Raw genomic sequence first — 26,276 nt, 5'->3', positions numbered from 1 at the left:
TCAATACAAGAGGCATGCTGCAAAATCATGTACAGATTCTCTACGCATATGTGGGCACAATAGAATAACAACAGCATGCAGCAGGCTCAGAGTAGGAATTGCCCTTACTTTGTTTATTGCCCTTACTTTGTTTACTTGTGTAATCCTTATCATAATGATGCTGCTTATCCATACTGATGGTGCTTTGTTTGTATTATGTTCATAGGTTCATAGGTTCATAGGTAGATACTAGGCTATCTGCCCTAGGGCATTTATAAGCCTAGCCAGAGTGTATTTGGCTTCTGCCTCCCTATTAGATTAGCCTACTGTGCCTCTGTAAAGTAGGTCACAGAAGGTACCCTTTTAAGATTAGTTTACTGTGCCTCTGTCTAGCAGGGACACAGGAGAGATCCCAGGGGTGAATTTGCGATTTCCCATCCAGGTGTCCAAATTTCGCTTGAAGAGGGTCAGCGAGGGGCTATGTCTAACATGAACTGGGATTCTATTCCAGAGTGAGGAGAGCCTCTGGGAAATGAATCTGTCCCTCCAGCATGTCCTATTTATTTTTGTGCTGAGGTTCAGGTCCCTGGAACGTGTAGCTCTAAGGGACTTGGATTTTTTGAGGTGGAGCATGTCCATTAATTCTGGGTTTAACATGGCTTTGTACATCAGGCATAGATCGCCTTTGAGTAGGCGGTAAGCAACTGAGTAGAGCTGGGGTTTCTTTAGTCGAGCTGCATAGGACATCTGTTTGTAGCCCATGATCCTCTTGGTGAGGTACTTTTGGGGTCTCTCCAGTTGCTGCAGGTGTCGGGTAAGGTACATCCCAAAAGGGGCATTGTATTCAATTATGGGCCTGATGAGTGACGAGTAGAGGGGCACAATGACCTCTCTTGATCTAGATGCGAACCCTTTCATGATAAGGTGGGCTATATAGAAGGTCTTTCTAACCACTTTGGCAACGTGATTATCAAAGGAGAGATTACTATCTACGTTGGTCCCCAAATCTCTAATTACTTCTTCTGTACTTAATGGATTACCACCTATGTGGTAATTTGTGGGCACCTTGTTTTTCCCAAAGGGGATGACTATGCACTTTTTAGCATTTAGCTTGAGGCCATGGCTCTGGCACCAAGCATCCATCTCTATGAGACCCTTTTGGAGGATGCTTGTGTCAGCTGGAGATTTGATTATGGCCCCCAGTTTGCAGTCATCTGCGAACTTTGTCAGCCATAATCCCCCCGTGTTAGCCTGAACCTCAGAGAAGTATATACCAAACAAGAGAGGTCCCAGAACTGAGCCTTGTGGGATGCCACTTGTAACTGGTTTGGATTCGGACATGGCACCTGTGATTCTGACCATGTGGGTTCTATCTCTGAGCCAGTTTGCAACCCATCTTGTGATATAGGGGTTGATATTTAAGCTGGTAAGCTTATTTATGATGCCCAAGTGGGGTATTGTGTCGAAGGCTTTTGCGAGGTCCAGGTAGGCTGTGTGGACTACCTTGCCCTCATCTATGGCTTTGGTAATTGTTTCAAAGAAATCAACTAGGTTTAAGAGGCAAGATCTGCCCTTAACAAAGCCGAATTGGGTAGCGTCCAGTGTCTGGAGGCTCCCAATGTCTTTGTTTATGAGTTCCATGATAATACGCTCCATAGCTTTACAGACCAGACTAGTCAGGCTTATGGGGCGATAGTTTCCGGGGTCCGTTGTGGCACCACCTTTGTGGAGTGGGACCACTGTAGCAGTACGCCATTCTTTGGGTACATATCCTGTAGTAAGGCTAAGTTTGAACAGTGACTTAATGTGAGGGTTCAGTTCTTCTTGGAGCTCATGTAAGACACAGCCTGGGACACCGTCCGGTCCCAAAGATGCTGTGTTTTTTGCTTTGGAGAGGACAGCTTTCACCTGTGCATCTGTGATGTCAGGGAGGTTACATTCAGTTGGGATAGGCGTTTTCTCCTTTGGGAAGGAAAGGGGGGAGAAGTTTGCATTGAATCTGTCTGCCAGGATGTTGGCTATGTCTGTAGGTTTGGTATATTTTGTACCATTATGCAACAATTCAGAGCATATCTGAGAGTATCCGCCCATGTTTCTGACATAACTAAAGAAGGCCTTGTGATTATCTTTAGTGTCTAGGGCAATTTTTCTTTCAAAACTGGCCTTTGATGACTTTATGAGGGATCGAAGTTTCTTGCTAATACTGATCAGAGATGCCTTCCCTTTTTGGGATTTTGCTTTGTCATGTAGTAGCTTCCTCCTTCTGTTGTATAGCTTATTTATGACCGGGGTCCACCAGACCGGTCTCCTGTTTTTGGAGGAGTGAGTCTTGGTTTTATTTGGGATAGCATGATCCATGCATTCCTGCAGGTGCTCATAGAATGCATTTGTAAAGGATTCTGTGGATTGAGCTGTATTATCCTCTGGCCCAGGGGCTTTGAAGGATTCCACCTCAGTCTTGAGAAGTGCAAAGTTGGCTTTTGAGAAATTCTTTACAGTGATTTCCTTGGCTAGGGATGGGGATGGGATATGGATGTCCAGGGAAATTTGTTTATGGTCTGATCTTACCAATGAGGGATTTACCTCTGGTGTGGAACATAGAGTCCCCATGTTGGTGATAACCAGGTTCAATATTTTGTTCCCTCTTGTGGGAGTGGTGACCAGTTGTTCCATTGTGTTAGAGTTTATAAATTCAAGGAACCGTTGGGCGAGGGTGTTTGGGCTTGAGTAGTTTTCCCAGTCAATGTTTGGGTAGTTGAAGTCACCCAATAACATAGTGTTTGGAGAGACCTTCATATTCTCCAGTGTTCTTAGGAATGCCAAGTGGGGTTCCTGTAATAGGGAGGGTGTTCTGTAGCAAGCTACAAACTGAAAGACAGTTTTGCCCACTGTTAGTTGCACATGGATGGTTTCTGATGCTTCGTGCAGTGCCACTAACCTGGAGGTGTAGGTATCTTTGATGAATATAGATACTCCCCGTCCTTTTGTGCTTCGGTCTGAGTTTTGGGGCCGAAACACATGGTATGAGTTATAACCTGGTAGTGCTGGGGTGCTCTCAGGAGCCTTGAACCAGGTTTCTGTTACTGCACAGACATCGATTTTCTCCATACTGAGGAGAGTCTCGATTGCGTGCATCTTGAGGTTTAGACTTCTGGCATTCAGTAGCATTACCTTTAGTTTTTTTATCTTTGGGTTGTCTATGGAGGTGGGTTTGTCCTTTGAGCCCTGCCTAAAAAAGGCACTATGGGGGTGGTAAGAGCCTTGGCCAGTATACGAAAGCCTAAGGGTGACAGGTGCAAGCCGTCCCTAGCGAAGCAACGTGGCTTGTCTAGCATGTCATCCCAGGCTGACAGACACTGGATCCCCTTTGAATGACACCAATACTTTAGCCAATTCTTGAAACTGATCATTTTGTCTTTATACTGTGGCATCATTCTTGGTGAGGGCAAGATGCTACTCAAGGTCAGGGACATACCAGCCTGGGCTACATGGTCAGAGAGCTCCTCTATGTCTCTTTTCATGTAGTCCAGGGAGGTACATCTCAGGTCATTCACACCAGCATGGACAATGACAAAGTCATACTTGTACTTGCTTTGGAGTGACCAGAGTACTTGCGTTATGTGGCGGATCCTGGCACCCGTCAGGCAGCTTACAGTGACCTTCTCCTTGTTCAGTCTGGTGAGTGGGACGTCAGTGTGCAGGACAATAGAGTCCCCAATAACAAGTGTATTTGGTGTGTTGTTTGGCCTTATGGGCTGTGACTGTGAGGCACACTGATTTTGTGAGATATGTGATTTGTGGGTATTGAGAGGTGGCTGTTGCTTGGATATCTGCTTAGGAGGTCTTTGCTGTTTAGGCAGATTTTTATTTAGAGCCTCTGAGTATGTTTTTGTGTGTTTATGTGTTGGGTATGCAGATGCAATAGGTCTGTGTGAGACTGGATTTGTGGTGTGGGTGGTTACCTTTTCCTCCTGACTGACTGTGCCAGTCTTGTGATTCTGAAACTGAGGCTGATGTTAAATGAGAGATAGGAGTAAAGTTTAGCTTTACCGCTGCTTGTAGCAGTAGTCTCATTTAGGATAATAATGCTGTTTGCATCCCTCCATGAGTCTCATTTAGGATAATAATGCTGTTTGCATCCCTCCGTGGGAGACTGCTGGATTACAGAGACATCTTGTGGGAATGCTCAATAAGGTAAAAAAAGACTCCAGACTTTTCATTGCATCATGACTAACATTTGCAGATATCAGCATTGATTCTTATTCAGATAAGAGAAGGTTATTCAGCTTATGTTATGCTGAATTCCCTCCAAAACCCTCCCAGCTACCCCGTCTGTGTGGTGTAAACAGGTAAAGGCCTGACTATGACATAAAAGCTCTGAGACTGACTAGCAGCTCAGTCAATAAAACAGTCAGGCAGTGAAAGAAGTGTGAATGGCTCATGATGGCTTGCCTGAAGGGGGGTGATGGTGGTCCTGCTTGTCCTGCTCCTGTGCAGACATTTCCATGACAATAATGACCCCAGGACCAGAAGACATGGAATTTGTGTTCCAAGCCAGTGACTGTAGCCTTTTACGAGTTTGCCTAGGAGCATGCACATGCTAGAGCAGGACGTAGAATGCCCATATATGATGCTTGCATCAGCCTCCCAAGGATGTGGTTAGGAAATTGAACAAATCCCCTTATGGTTTCCAGCATCATGGTTCTTGAGGAAGGGAGGCAGGGCTGATGGTTGACAGGCAAAAAGGAGCAAATATCAATAAAATATCTCCAAGCTAATCCTAAATGTCCCATAAGGATTTGTGCTCAGACTGTTCCTGTTTATCATTTTTTTAAACAATGCTACCTGTGATCTCCATGACTTGCATACAGGTGTCTTTGCAGATGACCTTACTTTTCTTAGGTCATATCATTCTGTATCTTCATTCAGTATTGTACTGAGTAATGACCTCCATTCACAGTCAGTGGTGAAGCAGAATTAATTTCTCAGAATTCAAAGCAATAACTTTTGGCTCATGTGTTGCAGAGAAGATGTTTGTGGTAAAAGTGGGATAAGGTGACTGGTAGTGTACTTGCCCAGGTTATTTTTTTCCCATGACTGGAATTTGATACAGCATTTCTGTATAGGAAGCGATATAAAGCTAATATTGTAGCCACACATATGTTCACCACCATGAGATTTGAACCTCCTACCTATCTAGTTACATAATCTGGAGAATACAGAATTAGTTGCTCCTTAACAGAAGAGAGAATGCACTTTTGACATGATTACATCATCAGTGTGTTGCAGAGAGGATGCTTCTGTTAAAAGGGGATAAAGTGAAGAGGAGGCTGTGCTCAAATTTATATATATTCTCCTTAGTGGAAGTGGCCACAACACATTTGATGTTGAGGCATTGCTTACTTTTCTATAGAACTCATGGCACTATGCAAAAACATTGGTCTACAACCAGGGGAATTATCTCAGCATGCCACATAGGAACTTCTAATTCATTACATCCAGTAGCCTAAGAACTGTTAGAGTAACTGTTTCAGAGTAGTGCCTTTACTCTGCCTTTAGTCTGTATTCCCATAGTGCAGTGGATTTATGCACATTTGCATGAAAGTAACTGGACTACTGCAGTTGAAATTGAAATCTACAATTTTTGCCATAGGAAGTTAAATGGCTTTCACTATTACTCAAAATTGGTGCGTGATCCCAATATTTCCACAAATACTGAGGACAAAAAGTGAAGGCTTTCAGATGGGCCATTTCTGGCCATGTATGTTGTATGTGATTCTATTTTTGATTAGATTAAATGTGAAAAAGGGGTGGATAGGACAGTGGTGAAGGTGGTGGCAAGCAGAGGGTAGGACACAGGGAATATAATACAGGAATTTGCAGGAGGGTGGCAGGAGAGCACTATAGCTATCCACATCTTCATAACATAAATGTAGAATTGTACAAAGAATTTCATGACTTTGGATAGTCACCATACCAGGGAAGGGTGACAACAGCAGAATAATGTTGTATAGCCAGGTCAACCAAATCAAGTGCATCAAGATGAGTGCAGAGCTATGTATTGGACTTATTTTCTTGTGGGACAGGTGCTAATTCTTTTTCCTCCAAGAGAGGAATGCTGGGGAAGGTGATTAGGAATGAGACAGTGAGATATATAGATTAGATAGCAAGCTCATCGCCATCTCCTGTATCATTTGCCTGGGTCAATGCCAGACATGTCATTGTTTTGCTACATGACATAGGAACTTTTTAATCCTGTTGATTCAGACACTGGGGCCACTCTCCATAATGCTCTTTACAGCCCTGTCAGGTCCTGAAAAGTGGCAAATCACCACTTCCAATATTACTGCTTCTGGAGGATACCACTGCACAAGCAATTGGGGCCCAGCTACCTGACACAGGTGGTGCAGGTAGGGAAGAAGCTGTTGAGGCAACAATGACAGGTTGTAGCCCAGATGTACTGGATGTCTGTGCTGCCTGTGGTGATACTGCCACAGTCACCTGTGGAAATGTGGTAGGCTGAACCCCAACGGTTGGTCAATCTCCCTGTACTAATGGTCATTTCTTTTTCAGCAGCAATGTATTAACAGTTAGAAGTTATACATGAAAAAAGAGAGAGACAGCGTGGGAGTAGACAAAAAAAAACAAAAAACCCCAGAGACAATTAGATCAATGTCATATGAAAAATGCAGGAGTACGCTTTGGCTGGATTTTGATATGATGGGAAGGCATTAATGTGTCATGTATAATATGACTAATAGAATCTTGTATTTCACTTTGCCATATCAGATATATCCTCTCACAGGTAATACTTCCATTTGCCAAAATGGATTGTTAATGTCATGCAGTATTACACTTAATATCATCTAAATAATATCCTGAAAAAAATTAATGTGTGTTTCTGGGTACTGAACCCACACACAATTAAGCTGATGTACACATTGCATAATGCAATCTCCAAGAGCTATTGGAGCAGGCATAAATGCTTGAAGATTATATACAATGATAGACTGAAAATACTTCTTTGCCTTGCATTCAGTCCTTCATGCCTCTCTGAGGTGAGTTAGTGTCCCCTGCTGAGCATCATGGTTTTCTTCTATCTCTGCTGTAGCTGTTCAGTAGAGAAAAGAAAAAAAAATCATATTTGAAAGCATGATGATTAACTGAGTTGGCTGGATAATTAATACCATATCATAGACAGGCGATAAGTCAGTATACTTCCACAACTATGGGGTGTTTGCAGTCTTAAATTCATCCTCTTCATGTCACTGTAGTGGTGACAACAATGCCCCTCAGTGTGTGGGATGCCAGATGCACTTGAGACAGCCTTGGCCAAGCTATTCCAAGCCTCAGCCTTATATTGAGACCCAGCAGGCTTCCCATGCAGTAACCTCCAGCTGTAGCACTTCACAAGGAGTGCCACAAAAATCATGGAATCCTCAACACCACATCATTTTGCTATAAATGGAACACCATCCCTACTGTCACCAGTCATGTCTGCAGCAGTCAATCTAGAAATATGGGTCTGAATTGGTGCCCAATTCTGATCTCACATGTATCAGCTTCTTCATAAAGATGTACCTGGGGATTTAATAAACTCTGTGTAGGCTTAGTGTAAAGCCTACATGTAGTTTATGTGTTTGCGCAGTGAGAAGCAGCACTAATTGCATATGCAAGCCACACACCATGTTTAAACATAAACAAGCACGGTTTTGTGACCAGCAACAGTGTTTGCCAGCCAGGAAAGCATGTATAGCAACACGGACAGCAGCATTCATGTAAACCTGTTTACCTATGAGCAAACTAGGTCTGTGCGATTGCACAGAAAGCCACAAAGACTACCAGGTTTATTAATAAAGCAGTGTATATAGTTCCAACACATTACATGAAAGTGTATACAGTGCAGAGTATTGTGGAAACCTGTGTCAAGCATGTTGAATAAAAGTTATGTGAATTATCAATATGGGTACATAGACTGCATTATAAATAAATAGAGGAAGTGTGTGTTTTGAAGAGGGTTATGCAGATGAATTGTAGGAATAAGCACAGAAGAAGAAGACAGGTGAAACTTGGTAATGTACAGCAGATGAGGGCATGTTGATGAAGACATTTGTAGCATGAACACTAATCACATAACGACATGATACAGTACAGACTGCACAATTATTGGATATTATACAATGACCCCCCCCATTAATATTCCAAAACGTGCATGCTGATTGGCCAGCATGCCCATTTTAAATCCAACAATAGACTAACAGAAAAAGGGCCAGTTGCCCAAACTTTTTTCTGTTGGTATAAAGTGTCCAAAACTTTAAAAAAAGAAAAGAAATGGCGTAACGGAAACTTTCTTTTCTCTGGTGCTTCATTTCAAAGCATTGATAAACTGGGTATGCGTGGGAATGTACATCAACACAAGGAAGCAGTATACCACCACCAGCAGAAGAACAGTAATGCACCATTATACAGACATTATTTAAGAAAAGTAAGTATTTTTTTCTTAAATAATGTCATTGTATAATAGCAATAACCGACTCAGTGGGTATGGTATATTGAAGATTTACCCGCACTTGGCTTTATTTAATTACTCGGGCTTCACCCTCATGATTAAACCACTCCAGCCATGGGTAAATCTTCAATATACCACACCATGTCATCGGTTATTGCTTAATTATGTGACTGTCACACAAGGTACCATATCATTCGAGTGGATACTTTGAGATACAAGGATTCTGACATGAACAATGTTCAGAACATATATCAAGGATGGTATATACAACAGGGATTATGTGCATATTGTGAAGCTGTGAAAAATAAGTTGCCTGAATATGAATGGAATGTCAGCATAGGTCTCAAACAAGCAGAACACATAATAACAGGCAATTGTCAACAGTAGACAGAAGCATGCACAGTCAGGGACAATATGAAAATAATACCACCAGTTATCCCATGTCTTCAACATAACATATGTGATTGTGAGTGATCATAGATGGTTTTGCAGGCGCACACTTGTACAACTGTTATGATTCATTAGCAATCTCTGAGGGGAATCAAGCACACCTTCCTCGAAATGTAACATCTGCTGGAAGTGTTTGGAGGGACACTGTTACACCTGTACTAGAAATAACAAGCAATTCTGGCTATTTGACATGTGTGCATATCACTTGGTCTGCTCATAGGGGTGTATTGTCCATGTTGTAATTATCTTGTGTATTTGCATTCATAATGAAACTAATCCCTCTATGAGTTTCCATCATCTACCATGACCCCATGGTTGTGGCATGAATCCTTTGTGTGTATTGATACTGTATGCATTATACCAATACCACACTTGGATTCAATGATTGTCCACAATCTGCAGTCCTCCACAAAGCTGGTTGGAGAAAGGATGTGTAAGTCAGTTTTGATGCCTGACACTTATATAATAGATTAGAAGGGGCCTACCACAGAGCCCTGAGGTACAGATCTGGTCATGTGACTCTAGGTAGAGGTGACTTCACACACTAAAACATATCTATCTGTCACGTATGTGTTCTAGTTGTCTACCAGCTTGGTGACATTGGTGTTTATGGCCATTGGTGACAGTTTCTCTGTAATACCTAATTGTCAGTTTGTGTAAAATGTCTTGGCCAGGTCAAGTTACACAGGACAATAGTGTTGTCATCATGAATGCCCTTGGTAACCTCTTGAAGACAGTGAACAGATGTAACAGACATGATGTAGCATGAATAAATCAACAGTGGATTTAGTAGACAGTCAGGATATTACCCGAGTCCTTTTAGCAAAGGTCCATGATGACTCCTTGGCCTATTTCACAGATGAGGAGAGTTAGGATGAGTCTATAACTCCATTCATCAGATGATGGTCCACCCAACTCATAAGGATATATTTTGCTGTACACCCTTTTATGGGAACATAGGTCGTCTGGAGGCTGTGTTGGCATACGGATCCAACTGTGACTGCTAGGTCAGGTTTTAAATCATGCTATGAGCAACCTGTGATGTGGTCAGGGCCCATTGATTCTATGTTATCAGCCATAGAGAATGCACAGATGTGCTGCCCTCCTGAGAAGACAAACAGAGTAATGTCTGCATATATACTTTGGCTGGTGGCCAATGGCAAGAAAGTGATGACATGTGAGACAAACTGTCAGTTAGTAGATTATCTATATCCTCTGCGTGGGTATGTCTGCTAACATCCATACAGTGATCTGTGCTTAGTTGTGCATTCTACTTAACATTTCATATGTATTGGAATACATGATTTGTGACAAGATGTCCATACAGCCTTGGTCATTCATCATGTTCCACACACTGTTTCTATGCACACAGTTGTACAACTGTGCCAATGTCATGTACTTAGCTCACTTGCACAACATATGCCTGTATGTGTTTTATGGGCAAGCTGTGTTTGAGCAGCCTGATGTCATATCAGAACAAATTAGAGTTCAGTTATTTGTGGCTCATGCAGAATGTTTCCTGACACAAATGCTAATAGTCATGCAATGGTGCTGCTGACCACCTCAGTAATCCTTGGGTGTAGCAACACAACTGCACATACAATAAATTCCACAAGGATGCAATTGCATCAACACATGTGATGCATTGGTTGTGAATATCACATATGTCTTGTCTCATACACATGGTTGTTATGCTGAAATCATATTGATATCAGTCATACATCAGGACTCCTATGGACCTCCACCAGAGTTGTTTCTGGATTTACCTTGCCCAAGCATAGTTCATAATCTTTTGGGTCCCAACAGGTACATTCACGCTCTACATTCCCGACGGAATGGGTGTGATGATCTAGCAGTGTGCCCACCACATGGGCTGGGGTATCCTGCCTCAGCCAGCTCACCACCCCTCACTTTCATTGCGCCGTGGGGTATCCTTCCCACCCTTGGACTCAAGTACCTGTTAGACTCCATGATCTTTGTTTCAAGATGGAATGGATGGGTCACCGACATAGCTGCAGACCTCGGGCACAAAAGGTGAGTCTGCTGGCCTGGCAGCGGGACACAGTCAGGCCGCAGTGAGGACAGTCCGGCCCAATCAACAGTCCTGCTGGGAGCCGAGGGGTGGACAGAGCAGTGGTGCAGCAGTTTGTTTTGTCACCTCACAGCAAGAGGCTCTCTGGTTCGATTCTTGGCTGGAGTGCCTTCTGTATGGAGTCTGTATATCCTCTTTGCATTCATGTGGGTTTCCTCCAGCTGCTCCAGTTTCCTCTCACATTACAAAGGCAAGTATCTGGAGCATTTCTCCCCAGGTCAAAACTGAAAATTGGCTCGTTCCAAGTTGGATTTTTCTAGTAAATAAATGTTAAATAAATAAATGAGTTAAAGCAGAAGCAGCCCCTAATATTCTGTGCTTGTAGACTCTTTTCCATGTCTGCATTCCAAAAGTTTTGAAATCCACAGAAAAAAACAGCACAGAGTCTAGACGGATGCCTTATAGCTTGTGAATAGCTAATCCATACTGGATTGGTTAATTAGCATGCAATTCAGCTGCTTATGCTGTAATTATCATGTCATGGTGTTTACCTTGTTTGTGTGGGGGTGCACACTGCTGCACGGCATTTACTGAATCTAAAATATTTTATGGCCATGTCCTCATCACGCCGCAACATGCACATGGTTAATATGATCATGGAGGCTTTATTGAATCCCCCTGACTGTGTTTATGCCTTTTTTTCTCTGGGTACACAAACATATGCAAATAGAGATGGGTAAATTGTTTAGCTTTGCTATATTTTGACATTTTACAAAAATTATCACTTGAATTGATAATTACAATGTTTGTAAGCAGCCTACTAGTGTTAAATATTCTCAACACTGGAATGACAAACATCATTTGCATGCATTTAATTCCCAGCACTGCATCTTTTTATGTTTCTGATATGAAAATAATGGCATGACAGATGGTTTATACCTTTATTTCCCAAGTAATGTACAAATAACTGCCTATACCCATAATGAATCCTGACAAATAAATACGTAGGCATGAAATGCAAACTAAATATAGAATTTTAACATTTCTTGAATATAACCCTTATAACATAAATGTTTTCACTTTAACATATCTATATAATGCTTAAATCACATTTTGGGACACTATATATACTCTATATTATTTGCAAATGCCAGCTATTTCTTTGCATGAATTGCAATTGCTGACATGCACATTGCTGTAATTTTAATATTTATGATAGTCAAGAAATATATACATATTACTCATACCATATTTAAAGATGAAACTTAAATCTTTCTTAATGTTCGTCTCATATGGGTACTAGTGTAGGTTACTGGGTCAAGGCAGCAAATTTAATATTTCTTCTTCTTTTGATTAAAACTCCTTTGCATATCATGCATCACTTGAAAAAAGATAAAGCTGAAACAAAGCTTCTTAGGGGTTGTAAAACAAAATGAAGTGCATGTGCATAGCATGTCTTAATAACTGGTGCTTTCTCCTTAAAAGTTAAAACTGTTTCTTAAATTCTATGGAAAATGTGCATGCTACATGCCCTTCACATGAAATCATTTGCTGCTGTAAGAAGCAGGGTTCATAAGAGAAGGATGTACAGGTTGTGCAAGCATTTAACCATTTTGTAATGCAATTCATGCAAACTGTACAAGATAAGTAGCTGGAAGTACAACTCAGGATGATCTGAATCAAAAGTGGATGAACACACCTTAAAACACTAAACTGGATTATATTGTCTTGTTGCGATATTAATTTCCTGCAGCTCTGCATTTGTTTGTACCACCATCATAAAACTGACTTTCTTCATGCTGGTATGTTGAATGATACTATGTGTACAGAATGACCAGTCAACGAAAAACTAGTATAACCAGAAGACATTAAGTATCCTCCTGTTATGTCTCGTACTTACATCACTTGCACAACATATGCCTGTATGTGTTTTATGGGCACGCTGTGTATGAGCAGCCTGATGCCATATCAGGACACATTAAAGATCCGTTGTTTGTGGCTCATGCAGAATGTTTCCTGACACAAGTACTAATAGTCACACAATGGTGCTGCTGACCACCTCAATAATCCTTGTGTATGCAATGACCATAACATACCACCACACACACACACACACACACACACACACACACACACACACACACACACACACACACACAAAATTACCATAACATACCACTAAACACACACACACACACACACACACACACACATTCACAGTGACCATAATATACCACCAAACACACACACGCACACCAGGATGTCATATGGCAATGAATTCCACAAGGATGCAATTGCATCAACACATGTGATGCATTGGTTATGTATATCGCAACATAAGAACCATGTGTATGAGACAAGACTTATGTGACCATATAATGAATATGAATTGATACTGATATCAGTCATAGAACATTTTATGATGATATATACACACATGCACACCTGTGTCAGACTGTAAGTGTCACTGTGATGGTGGAAAATGAAGCATGTAGAAGGTTGATTTGTTCCAATACAAAACCACATGTCCTAATACGCCGCCACTGTACATAACATTGTATCATACCATGTCAAGAGTTCCCAGTAGACATATTATTACAGCTGTTTCAGAAGGAGCATGTACTACAATGGCATCAATTGCCATAAATACATTAGCTCACATCACAGATTGTAAGACACTTTTATAGCCATACTCTACATCCACACTTAAATATAGCACACGTCAGTAACAGTAACACTGACATATCAATAGGGTCATAGGACATTATTAGCCTAATGGACAACATCACAAAAAATCCTAGCAATTATTATACCCTGTAAAACAAATCTCTATATCCATATTATTAAAGATAGTAAGCCTATTGTGTGTATGTGTATATTTGTTTGATTGCATTACATCCTGCCATTGTCCATATGGGACACATGCACCACCCCATGACAGAATTAGCAATCACACACGTATTGGTCTTGAGATGGCTCACAGAGGTATGTGTGTATGTAAAGTTGATATGAGGACATCCTACACTCCTCTGCAGGAAGGATGTCATATGGCAAATGGAAAAAGGATGATGATGGATGCAAAGGGCTACATGAAAGGTTTTCCAAGTGGTAGTGCAATGAAGAATGATTCCAAAGATCATGCAATGACCATAACATACCACCACACACACACACACACACACACACACACACACACACACACACACACACACACACACACACACACACACAAAATTACCATAACATACCACTAAATACACACACACACACACACACACACACACACACACACACACACACACACACACACACACAGTGACCATAATATACCACCACCAACACACACACACACACACACACACACACACACACACACACACACAAAATTACCATAACATACCACTAAACACACACACACACACACACACACACACACACACACACACACACACACACACACACACACATTCACAGTGACCATAATATACCACCAAACACACACACACACGCACACCAGTAGACTGGGCCTGATTTGAACATTACACCTGTGGAGGTATATAATATGAATGCCATGCAATGTCACAGTAGCACTACCACATATGTCTGATTGCAACAATATCATGTTGCAGTTTATGGAGTATGATAGCATCATTGTATGCTGAAGAGAATGTGTTGGGAAGAGTGTAGGACATGGCTGTGGAGACACATCCTTGTAAAATTGTCTCAAATGTGGTAGGTGTATGTACAGACACATAAGTTGCCTGCTGTTAGATTAGAACCCCTATATATGTAGGTAAAGTAGCTTGCAAACATAGTTGTTAATGTTACTGCCCCAGCATAGGTTTGTATTGTATACTGTCAGAGTAAATGTTATACAAGATGATATCATCATTGCATGCTACAAGATGTTGGGAGTAGGTTTTCACATAGCTGTGGACTCGCATATTCTAAAATTATCACTATAGTGAGTGTTGACTGTAGTGAGAATAGAGCCCCTACCTAACTATTTACAAAGCACAATATTTTAGGCAAGTGCCATGGCAAACATCTGTTTTTTATAGGGTCCAACAACACTTTATAGCTGATGACATCAGCAGTGTCTGGTGAGAAGAAGATGATAATTGCACTATCCCACATGCTGGTCTAAAATGGTCTGCTGAATATCACACAGTCTCCAGAACAAACCTTCCACACATAAGGCAAGATGCAACCGCCAAAATCAAATCCAAAAAAAAGACAGAAAAGGACAGCACTCAGCATGTGAGGTTAAAGTAACTTAAAGTTATTTATTGAGCAGCAAAATGAAGCTCATCAAAAGATGAGAGCCATACAGACCAGTTTTGGTGTATTAGCCTTCATCAATGTATAAAAAATAAAACCACACAACTCAAAAAATACTTGCACATGCACTAACAAACATACTATAATTGGCTAATTATAAGTGCTCATTTAGACTAGAGGAGAATAACCTACCTAGTCTAATTATCTAAGTTTTCTTCTTTTTATTCAAAATATTGTGCCATCCTGCCATATTATTCCTGTCACCCTAACATTTATCAATAATAACAAACATAAAATGATACAGGGATCAAATCCAGGTCATACCTCTCAACTTTGCAACACCAGAAATCTGGACAAAGCCAAAAATAATGGGAGGACAAAGGCCCAAAAAAGGGACAAATTTTAAACATTATTCATATAAACTTAGAAAGTTACTAGAATTAATGGTATTGAGTTAGCATGCATTTTCTAAACAATATGAAGTGTGAAACTCCAATGCCTGCCATTATTTAGTGACTTTAATCCTCACTGATTTTCCAGAAAAACAGAAATTTTATGAGTAACAGACTAAAAATATAAGGTAAAAATATGGACATTCTGCAAAAATCTATACAGTTGAGAGGTATGAAGGTGTATTTAAATATGTATTTATAATGCAATGAAATATTTTTTTTTATTCTACTTTCACTATGTGTTTCCATAGTGCAGTGGTTTTAAGCAGCATTGCATGGAGGTAACCTCACCATTGAATAGCCATTCTCTGTTTCTCAGCATTGGTGCATGATGCCAAACTCTGCACAAACACAGATGGCAAAAAGTGAAATTTTTCATTGGGTTACCTTCATTTATGTGCGTGTGGTGTGTGATTCTATTTTCTGACAAGACTAAAGGTGTTAAAATGGAGTAGTTAGGAAAGTGGTGAAATGAGGGGCAAATGGTGAAAGAACAAAGGGAAAGCAATATAGGAAAGAACAATAGCTATCCGCTTTTTCAAGACTGTAAAATAAAAATATGTACAGCATATGAGCAGAATTTGGACTGTCACCTCAAAAAGAGGGGTGACAACAATCCAATCATGTTGTATAGCCAATTGGACCAAATCAAGTGGGTAAAAAATACATGTGTGCAAAGAGGAGCGCTATGTATGTATGGAATGATATTTTTTGTGGGACAAGTGCCCATTTTTTGAACTTTAGTAAGAGAAGAATGTTGGGTAAGAGATGTAAGTATTTCTGGGTCAGGTAAGTAGGGTAGGTGAGGAAGCAGATGCAAACAAACAGGGCAAACAAGGCAAGACACAGGGATGGTGGGGTTAGGGAGGGGACAATGGATGCCCATGCCCATGCCCATCAAACATAGGGACAGAGAGAATCTAGTACTCATCCACAGGACTGTCATCACTGTCCCCTTATTGCTCTGGCTGTTGGAGTGTTTGACATCTTCTCCTATGGGCCATAAGGGAGAAACTCTTTTCCATCCAGCATAGGTGTGCACCAATGGTGCTGTTCACAACCCTACACACCAAGCCTGGCATCTCCTGGTGTGTAGTAAAATCTGCACCACTTGCCTCTACTCCCAGAGGGTACCACAGCACCAGCTGCTGGGGTAGTGCTACCTGATGTGGAGGGCCCAGTTAATGCAGGAGCAATGGAGGCAGTACTGCCAGGTTGGGTCTCAGATGTACTGGGCATCAGTGCAGAAGGCATTGGAGCAGTGGCAGGCTTAGCCATGAAGGTTGGTCTACCTCCCTATGCATGATTTGTCAGAGATGAATGACATGGGAATGTTTTGATGGCACATAGAAAAATAAAAAGAGAGATAAGGATTAGGGTAAGAGAAAAAAAGAGATAATTAGTACCATCATATGTGACATACAAATGCAGTGCATTATCACAAAAATAAAGTATTCATCTCTGTTTTTACATTTAAGTATACATCTTAACAATTACAAACTATAAGTGATAATTGTTCAAAGTAATTCTTGCAATGTGCACATATTGCACGTGTTTGGTCAAATTATACAGATTAAGTTAACAACAGGGTATTTATGCCACTTCTGTTAAAATTAAATTATGTAATATTTTGAAAGAATTTTACTTTATATTTGTTAGTTGTGATATTTAAACCCACAATGTCTGACTACAGTATTAGACATGACTCATACAATTGGCTTCTGCTACAGACTGAAGCATGCATTCTTGCTTTTATTGTTAGGCTTTGCATGCTTAATTTGCTACTACTGTATAGAAGAGCAACACTTAAGCTCAAATTATAGTTATGTTGTGGTGCATACATACTCCTTACTTCCTTCAGTCCCTTTAGGTGTTCAGCATGGGCCTTCCTATTTGACATGATCTCTTGGTTGGCTGTGGAATAAAAGAAGAGAACAATAGAAGAGCAGTATGTATTCCAGTCTTGCACATATGCAGCTGCCTATCTAATTTTATTTCTCTGTATACTTACACAGCTGCATTATGTTCACAGTCCAAAATCCATCCAGTCACTGGTTGAGAGCATCCTGCGTGTGGTTTTTGAGATCATTATAGTGATGCCTACACTGTTCTCCAGTGGATGAAATTCTAGTCACACTGGACACAGCCTTGGCCAGATTATTCCATGTCCATGCCTTAGACGTATACTGGGAGCCAGAACAATTCCCCCTCCAACAGCCTTTGGCTGTGTTGCTTTACAAGAAATCCAATGAAGATTCTGGATTCCTCAACACCCCACCTTTCTGCCCTAAATTGGGCATCTTCCCTCCTACCAGCAGACATGTCTGACAAGTGAAAACAGCAATAGTTAAGAATAATTTCCTGCAAATGCATGTTATCGCATTTACTACTAGTAAGCAAACCCAAACAACCATGCCAACCATGTTTGCACAATGTTATGTGGAGAACAGCAGTGCCAAACAGAAAGGAAAGCAGTTTATGAACTAAGAAGGGCAATGAGACAATTGGCATTAGTTTATGGTTTGCATGCTACTGTACCTGTTATTTAATTTAACTTTTTAGACATGTATTGGGGTATAAATTATATAATCTCACATATTTTTGTTGTGGCTATACATACTGATGAAATTAATTTGAACAGTGTGGGATTCAAACCTATGCATCAGAAAAAAAAAACATATTCTTCCAAATGATGATTTCTCATCCTTCCCACAAAAGACCAAGGCCAGAGAAGACAATTATAATTACAGAAAGGTAATATTCAGTATACCCTCTGTTACACATATAATTCATATGAGCTCCACTGCTATACATTTTTATTATTTATAATTATTTAAATTTTTTTAACTGAGTGGACAAACATTAATAAAATTAGGAGCATGCTAGATTAGAACCCAGGCTCACCTGTATTGTAGCCTTACATTTACACCTGCTTCCACAAGAACAGTTAAGAAAAACCTGTATATGTTCATATTCATTATTAAGTATGTGTGTTAACTGCCGAGCAGCATTGCTTAGCGTGCTTGCATGGTACAAAAAATAGAGGATAACACACATGATTCAGAGGTGTTATTTATGTAGCGTTTATCATAAAAGTACATTGCATTACATCTATTGTATTTATCCATTTCACACATTTGTGCTAATCCATGTGCCTCTCAAATAGTGGTATTTAAAAAATAAATAAATAAACAGCATTGAAAAATAAATGTTAGTTCACACGAATGAAGTTTACATAAGTTTTGAAATCTCACACCAGTGGACCTACAAAACACAGTAAGGGTGTCTTATCCCTCTTTGCCAGAGAAACAGTTTTGCAACAGAAATGAAAATCATTGCGCATACGAGCAAGTCCCAAATCATCCATAGTATCAACAAGACATATTGCAGTTTGACACTTCTAAGTTATTTGTACATGTATTAATTTCAGATGTAGTGAAATGAGTGATCATACAACCATTTATGACCATTGTTTTCAGAAATGCAGCTCCTTCTTGTCTTTGTATAATGTTCATTCGCCTCTTATCTGAACAGTAATCTGAGACATGCAGTCTGTAAAGCATTTTGTATTATCCATAAAATGTATGAGAATATTAAATGGCAATAATATATAGTTTTTGACAAAGGCAGGAGAGTTTGGATATTACTGAAATGAAACTGGAAAATATGTGCTGCTTACTTACATTTAAAACCTTGAAATAATTACTAATACACAAGTGTAACCTGGCTGATGCAACCATTGGAGGTAAAGGAGTCTGAACTGATGTTGTGTTTTCCTTCTCCCTACTAGCAATCATTCACAGTTGCAATCCATTAGCAACTAACAATGAGGGAGTGTCTGCACTATATTTACATCTACTACACTGAGCCAAGATTTTGGAATTCAAAAATTCTAATGAGTTCGCACCTCATTTGCATCTTCACTGTGTTCACAGTCCTGAATCTACACTATAAAAAGGGAACCATGTAGCTAGGGAACCTGAAAGTTAGCTAGGGAACTTGAAGATGAGTAGAGCTGTGTGTGTGCTAACACAGAAGAACATCGCTATTACTTTGGATTTATCTGTACAGAAGACTACTCATCTTGATAAGGTATGACTGAATTTTTCAATTATATAATGGATTTGCTCACATGTAACTAGGAATATATATATATATATATATATATATATATATATATATATATATATATATATATATATATATATATATATATATATATATATATATATATATATATATATATTCCCTAGCCTATCTAGATCTTGCCAAGGATTTTGACATCATCCCCCACTCTGGAATTATAGATAAACTCACTAAACTAGGTATAAATCCCTATGTCACAAGATGGGTTGCCAACTGACTCACAGACAGAACCCACATTGTGAAAGTAGCAGACTCCAAATCCAACTTCAGACCAGTGACAAGTGGAGTACCACAGAGTTTAGTCCTGGGTCCTCTCATGTTTGGTATCTACTTCTCTGAAGTACAGGCTAACACAGAAGGTCTTTGGCTAACAAAGTTTGCAGATGACTGCAAACTAGAAGCCATAATCAAAACTCCAAAAGATGTGGACATCCTACAAAAGGACCTCACTGAGACAGATGACTGGTGTCAAAGCCATGGCCTCAAGCTCAATGCCAAAAAGTGCATTGTCATCCCTTTTGGTAAAAACTCTGTACCCATGAACTACCACATAGTCGGTAGTCTACTTAACACCAAAAGTGTGATAAGAGACCTTGGGACACAGGTGGACAGTTGTCTCTCCTTTGATAATCACATCACCACAGTAGTCAGGAAATCCTTCTATGTGGCACACCTCATCAGAAAAGATTTCTCATCCAGGAAAAAAGAGGTCATTGTTCCCCTCTACTCGTCACTCATTAGACTCATTATAGAGTACAATGCCCCTTTTGGTATGTACCTCACAAGACGTCTACAACAACTGGAAAGGCAGCAGAAATACCTCACAAAGAGTATTACCGGCCTCAAACAGATACCCTACACAGATTGTCTTAAAAATTCCAGCATTAGTCTGTCATATATCGCCTACTCAGACACAATCTCTGCCTAACACACAAAGCTATGTCAAACCCAGAACTTTTGGACATGCTCCACTTAAAGAAATCCCAATCCCTCCGAGCTACATGCTCTAAGGACCTAAACCTTGTCACCACAATAAACAGAGTATGCTGGAGGGATAGATTCCTGTCCCAGAGACTTGTCATACTCTGGAACAAACTACCTATCTATATCAAACAAAGATCCTCATTAACACTCCTCAAGAAAAATCTTGATGATTGGATGGGAGATAGGAAATTCACCCCGGGGATCACTTCTGTGGCTCTGCTTGACAGTGGCACAGGAAAATAATTTTCTTGGGTGGCAAAAGCCAGGGTACCTTTTGGCTAGGCTTATATAGGCCCTAGGGCCAATAGCCTAGTACCTACCTATGAACCTATGAACATATATGTATATATATATATATATATATATATATATATATATATATATATATATATATATATATATATATATATATATGTTAGCAAATGTAACTTTTATCTGTTTGCTCTCCTTGGAAGTTTACTGATGACAAAGGCATTTTTGTCAGGGCATTTTACCTGTCTCAGGTACACAGCCTTATTAACTTTCATCACAAGTGTTACTGTTACAACAGTTTTTCTTACACCCTTTTTATGTTATTAAAGTGATATGTAAATGTCCTATATTGTCAATGACACAGGGGTGTTAGCCAAGGACACCGGAACCATAGGACGAGGTGGGAGGAGTGCCTCTCCACATTTACAGCTAGACTAAAAATTAAGCCTGATCCAGCACTAAGCAAGATAGATTACTGGCCACAGTGTCATCTTTAAGGAGGACCCATGGGTGCATCACACACCGATATGGATTTAAACACACCTACATGTGTGTAATTTAAATTAGGTGTTTCTAGCTTTTAATGAGTTTTTCAGCACCCGAGCATTTGCTGCTTGCTGTGAATGTCATGCTTTCAGGTAAGGAGAGCTTTGCTGCCAAAGTGCTGTTTCAAGCTTTTAATTTGTTGTTGCCCAAGTATTTTGACGAGTGCTGGTGTTTTGCTGCCCGAATGCTGTTTCCAGCTTAATTTGTTGAAGATTGCTGCCCAAGTGCTCTTTCCAGAGTAATTTGTTGAAGTATGCTGCCTAAGTGGTGTGTGTGTGTCTATATATATGTATATATATATATATATATATATATATATATATATATATATATATATATATATATATATATATATATATATATATATATATATATATATATATATATATATATATATATATATATATATATATATATATATATATATATATACACAAACACCCAACCACCTACATCTGTTCACCTAATTCTGGGGATGAGGGTGAATGATAGGAACTTGGGTTTTGTTATTTAATGTGATGCCAGACAAGACCTTAACAGGAAAGAAAGATTAGCGAGGAGTTCTACTCTGTCTTTATGAAAGACCATGCAGGATGAAGAGCATACCAAAGCTTAACCAAAACAGCAAGAAAGTGACAAAACAGATGACTACAGGTCCCAACAAAACAGAAGAAACATCTGTACAAAAAATGTCTGCAGTATTATCTACATTAATGCATCATATGATGTACGCAAACTTTGTCTGTAAATTACAGCTTTTTAGCACATTGTTTGAATTCGCAATAACACATGAATATTTAATAATGCATCATACTCTGCTGGCTGCAGGCATGTTTACTTCTTGTATGAGCTCATCAGGATAGCATAAGAGAAGAGTTTAACTATGCAATGAAACACTGTGGTTGTAAGAAGTCTGATGTATATTTATCTTCAAAGAGGGAACCAAATAATGATTAAACACCAAGAGTAGAAGCCAAATAAGGATTAAACACCAAGAGTAGAAGATCATAGTATAACTTACAAAATCAAATGTAAGCTAATAAAACAGCTGACTCCCAAGTAAGAAATTTCAGAAGAAATAATTAACATTGGTTTAGAAAGGGTCTTTGTGATACCCCCCCCCCAAAAAAAAAAAAATAATATTTCATAAAAGGTATCTACACTTTTTGGGAGGGTACAGCAATTTGTGAGATCTACAGAAAAGGAGGATGAAGTAGGATAAATATGCCATGAGGGCAAAAATATAATAAAAAGCATTTACTGCTTATTGCTACTGCAAATAACCTGCATAAATACCAGTGAAAGTTTCAGAGAGGAAATGCACCCAGCAGCTTTTAGCAGTGAGGAAGAACTAAACATGATGTCTATGTACTTACTACTCATACTAGAAGGTATAGGCAGATGCCATAAAGTAAGGAGTGGGACTGCCAAAGAAAATTTGTCATACTATAGCATTTCACAAGATGAGAAAGCCGTTTTGATGGGACTTTGTGTGCAAACAACTCTGTCCAGTGTATTACTGTCTGCACAGTTATTCAAGCAAAGTATAGGACCTTGGGGTTGGGATCATGACCGAAAAGGGTCCATATTCATGTCTACTTACTTGGTTAACAAATAATCAGTGAAATAAAATGAGTAAATAAATACAAAAATGACAACTTGAATCTAAGGATGGGTAATAGAAAATGTACTCCAGGATTGCCCCTGATGCAATTAATGGATAGAGGCAGTTCCTAAATGCTACATCCCTTACATGGGTCCCCTCACATTTCTGAGGTATGATCACAGTTATTCTCACTAGGGTTAATGTACAATTATCAGCCATGGGGATAAGTAAGACCAATCAGGAAATGTTAATTCAAGCACCAAAAGGGAAATTGGCTAATCTTAAAATGTCCTCCAAGAGAACCTATGTTGTGGTAGTAAACAGATTTAAAAAATTGCCCTTTTTAGATCGTTAAGTGCCTCTTTCACACTTCGCCCACCCAGCCTTCAACATCTTCCGGTGCCCCTGGTGTTAGCCTTCTAGGATGACCCATTGACACCTCTAGGGGAGTGCTAGGCACAGTTAGAGGTGACTGGCATTTGCATAAAAATGAATGTTCAACTAGCAGAATGTGAGCAATCCAAAGGACACCAAGTTAATTGAAGTTAAGTGCTTTCCTCTCTATTACAGAGACTTTCTCAGAAGAATATTGCACAAAAACCCAGCCAAATATATACCCACCCCTCAATTAACCATTCAAAATTGCACCAAAAATTTTAAAGCAAGATATACACATCAAATTACAGCAGTAAAAATATTGCATATAGCAAATAACAAAACTAAATAAATTTTACCATAAAATATTATAATATGTTAAATTATTAAATAAAATCAATGTTAACTTTACTAACCTAAAATTTGATCAAGATGTCCAAGATGAGCATGTTGGTGAACTAAGTAAAGAAAAGGAAGTGATGCAACATAGTGCGATTTCTCGACAAGTGCATAACCAGCGTTTGCAGTCAGCTACAAGTGTGGATGAAGAGGTGAGGCGTTCCGACCATTTGTGGGGTAAAGAAGGTGCTTCTACTTCTTCTTCTGCTTTTTTTTGGAAAGGACCCTCAACAATTTGTAGCACTGGGATCGAAACCGAAGGCTCAAAGGACAAGGAGCAATTAGTTTTCACTGACAAATTCCACAATCCAGTTTCTCGTGACAACGTTGAAACCATTAGCTGTTCCTTGTGTTCGCTTGGTTTTAACATTCATGCAGAAAACAACAGCATTAATGGTCTGACAGAAGACTGCTCTTGTAGTTTGAATCAAAAACACAACGACCATGTTGATGACTCCTTGCTGTTATGTACTTTTTGTCATTCTGAACTTGAAGTGGACAATGGCAATGATTTATGCTTGTTGACAGACCTAACCTACTATATTACATCCGATTATAGTATTACTGAAAATACAAATGCTGGTAGTGACATAGTTAATGGTATGACTAATGAATACATTAATTTGGAGACAAATGTAAGTGTTTATCATGAAAATGAGGGTCCTGAATTTTTAATGTCTAATACAAACGGTAATGACAATTGTGAACATATGTTGGATGTTTTGATACAGTGTCTTGACAATCAAATAGGGCTTAGGCCCAAGATAGTCACTAATAGTAAGGGTGATTTCAAAATTTATAATTATTCAAGGCTGGCTGTGAATGAAAAGCATGCTGATTTTTTAGCCAAAGGTTTCACCTTCGTTCCATGTAGGGTGGGTAACTTGGTGGATTCTATTATTGACTTAAAGAGATACACTAGGAAGTTAAATTTAAAAGTATGGTTTAACCAGGAGGCTGCAGTTGAAAATCAAACCAGGAATAATTGTAAAAAAGCTAGTACTTTTAACCCTCCATTGAACAAAACTGTCAAACTATTTGAAAGAATGTGTGAAAAGGCAATTAGAAAATGTTGTAATTACACTGATAAGTTTGATTATTCTAATCTGACTGGGGAGGAAAAGCAATTTATGCTTGAATTGATTAAAGATCCCATGGTCAGATTTATGAAACCGGACAAGGGCAATGGAGTGGTAGTTATGGACAAGAGACAATATTTAGATGGCATGAATAACATTCTACTTGATGAAGCCTATGAGGAAAGTTCCCTAAATGAGATTAGGGTGGCATATAAAAAGATAGACTTGGCACTTGAAGATATGATTTACCAAGCCCAAATTGATGTAGATGAGTACCACTTTTTGAGGAATGAATATCCTAGGGTGGCAAATATTTTTGGTATACCAAAAATCCACAAGGGACTGGTTAATCCATCTTTTAGGCCCATTGTGGATGGTAAAAGGTCCAAGACTTATTTTATTGCCAAATACCTAGATCATGAAATGCAGAAGTGCCTGGGTTTTTTTGATTATATTAGTAAAGATTCCTGGCAATTTATTGACAGATTAAATGGCATTGAATTAACCACTGATATGATTATGGTCACTGTTGATGTGGTTAATCTGTTTACTGTTATTCCCCATGATTTAGGTATTTATTGGTTAGAACAACTACTTAATAAAACCAATATTTTTTCTCAAGATGAAATCAACAAACTGAGTGTACTTATGGAATTAGTTTTAAAATATAACTACATTTGGTTTGAGGGACAGTATTATAAACAGGTGAAAGGAGTGGCAATGGGGGCGGCATGTGCCCCCATTTTTGACAATCTTATGTCTTATTGGGAGCAGGAATTTTTGATTAATAGTCGGTACATGTCTAATATTGCACACTATACCCGATTCTTAGATGATTTGTTTCTTCTTTGGAAAGGTACAGAAGACAGTTTAAATGAGTTTCTGGTATATATTAATGAAACAGTTGATTTTTTAAAATTTACCTATGTTTATAGTAAGAATAAAATTGTCTACTTAGATGTAGAACTTGAGATAGATTGGTGTAATATGAATTTTAACACCAGAATTCACAGAAAGTCCACATTCTCAAATTCCTATTTGGATTATGGGAGCTGGCAAACGCACCATCAAAAGAGGGCCGTAGTTAAAGGCTAGTTGGTGCGGGCTGCCAGAATGATGAGTTCTGATGTGGATTTTTTGGTAGAATTAGATTTTATTACACATATGTTTAAGCAAAGGGGATATC

The sequence above is a fragment of the Protopterus annectens genome, chromosome 3.part0, assembly GCF_019279795.1.
Source record: "Protopterus annectens isolate FY-2018-M chromosome 3.part0, PAN1.0, whole genome shotgun sequence".
Taxonomy (NCBI): domain Eukaryota; kingdom Metazoa; phylum Chordata; order Ceratodontiformes; family Protopteridae; genus Protopterus; species Protopterus annectens.
Note: the sequence above shows the minus strand (reverse complement) of the source record.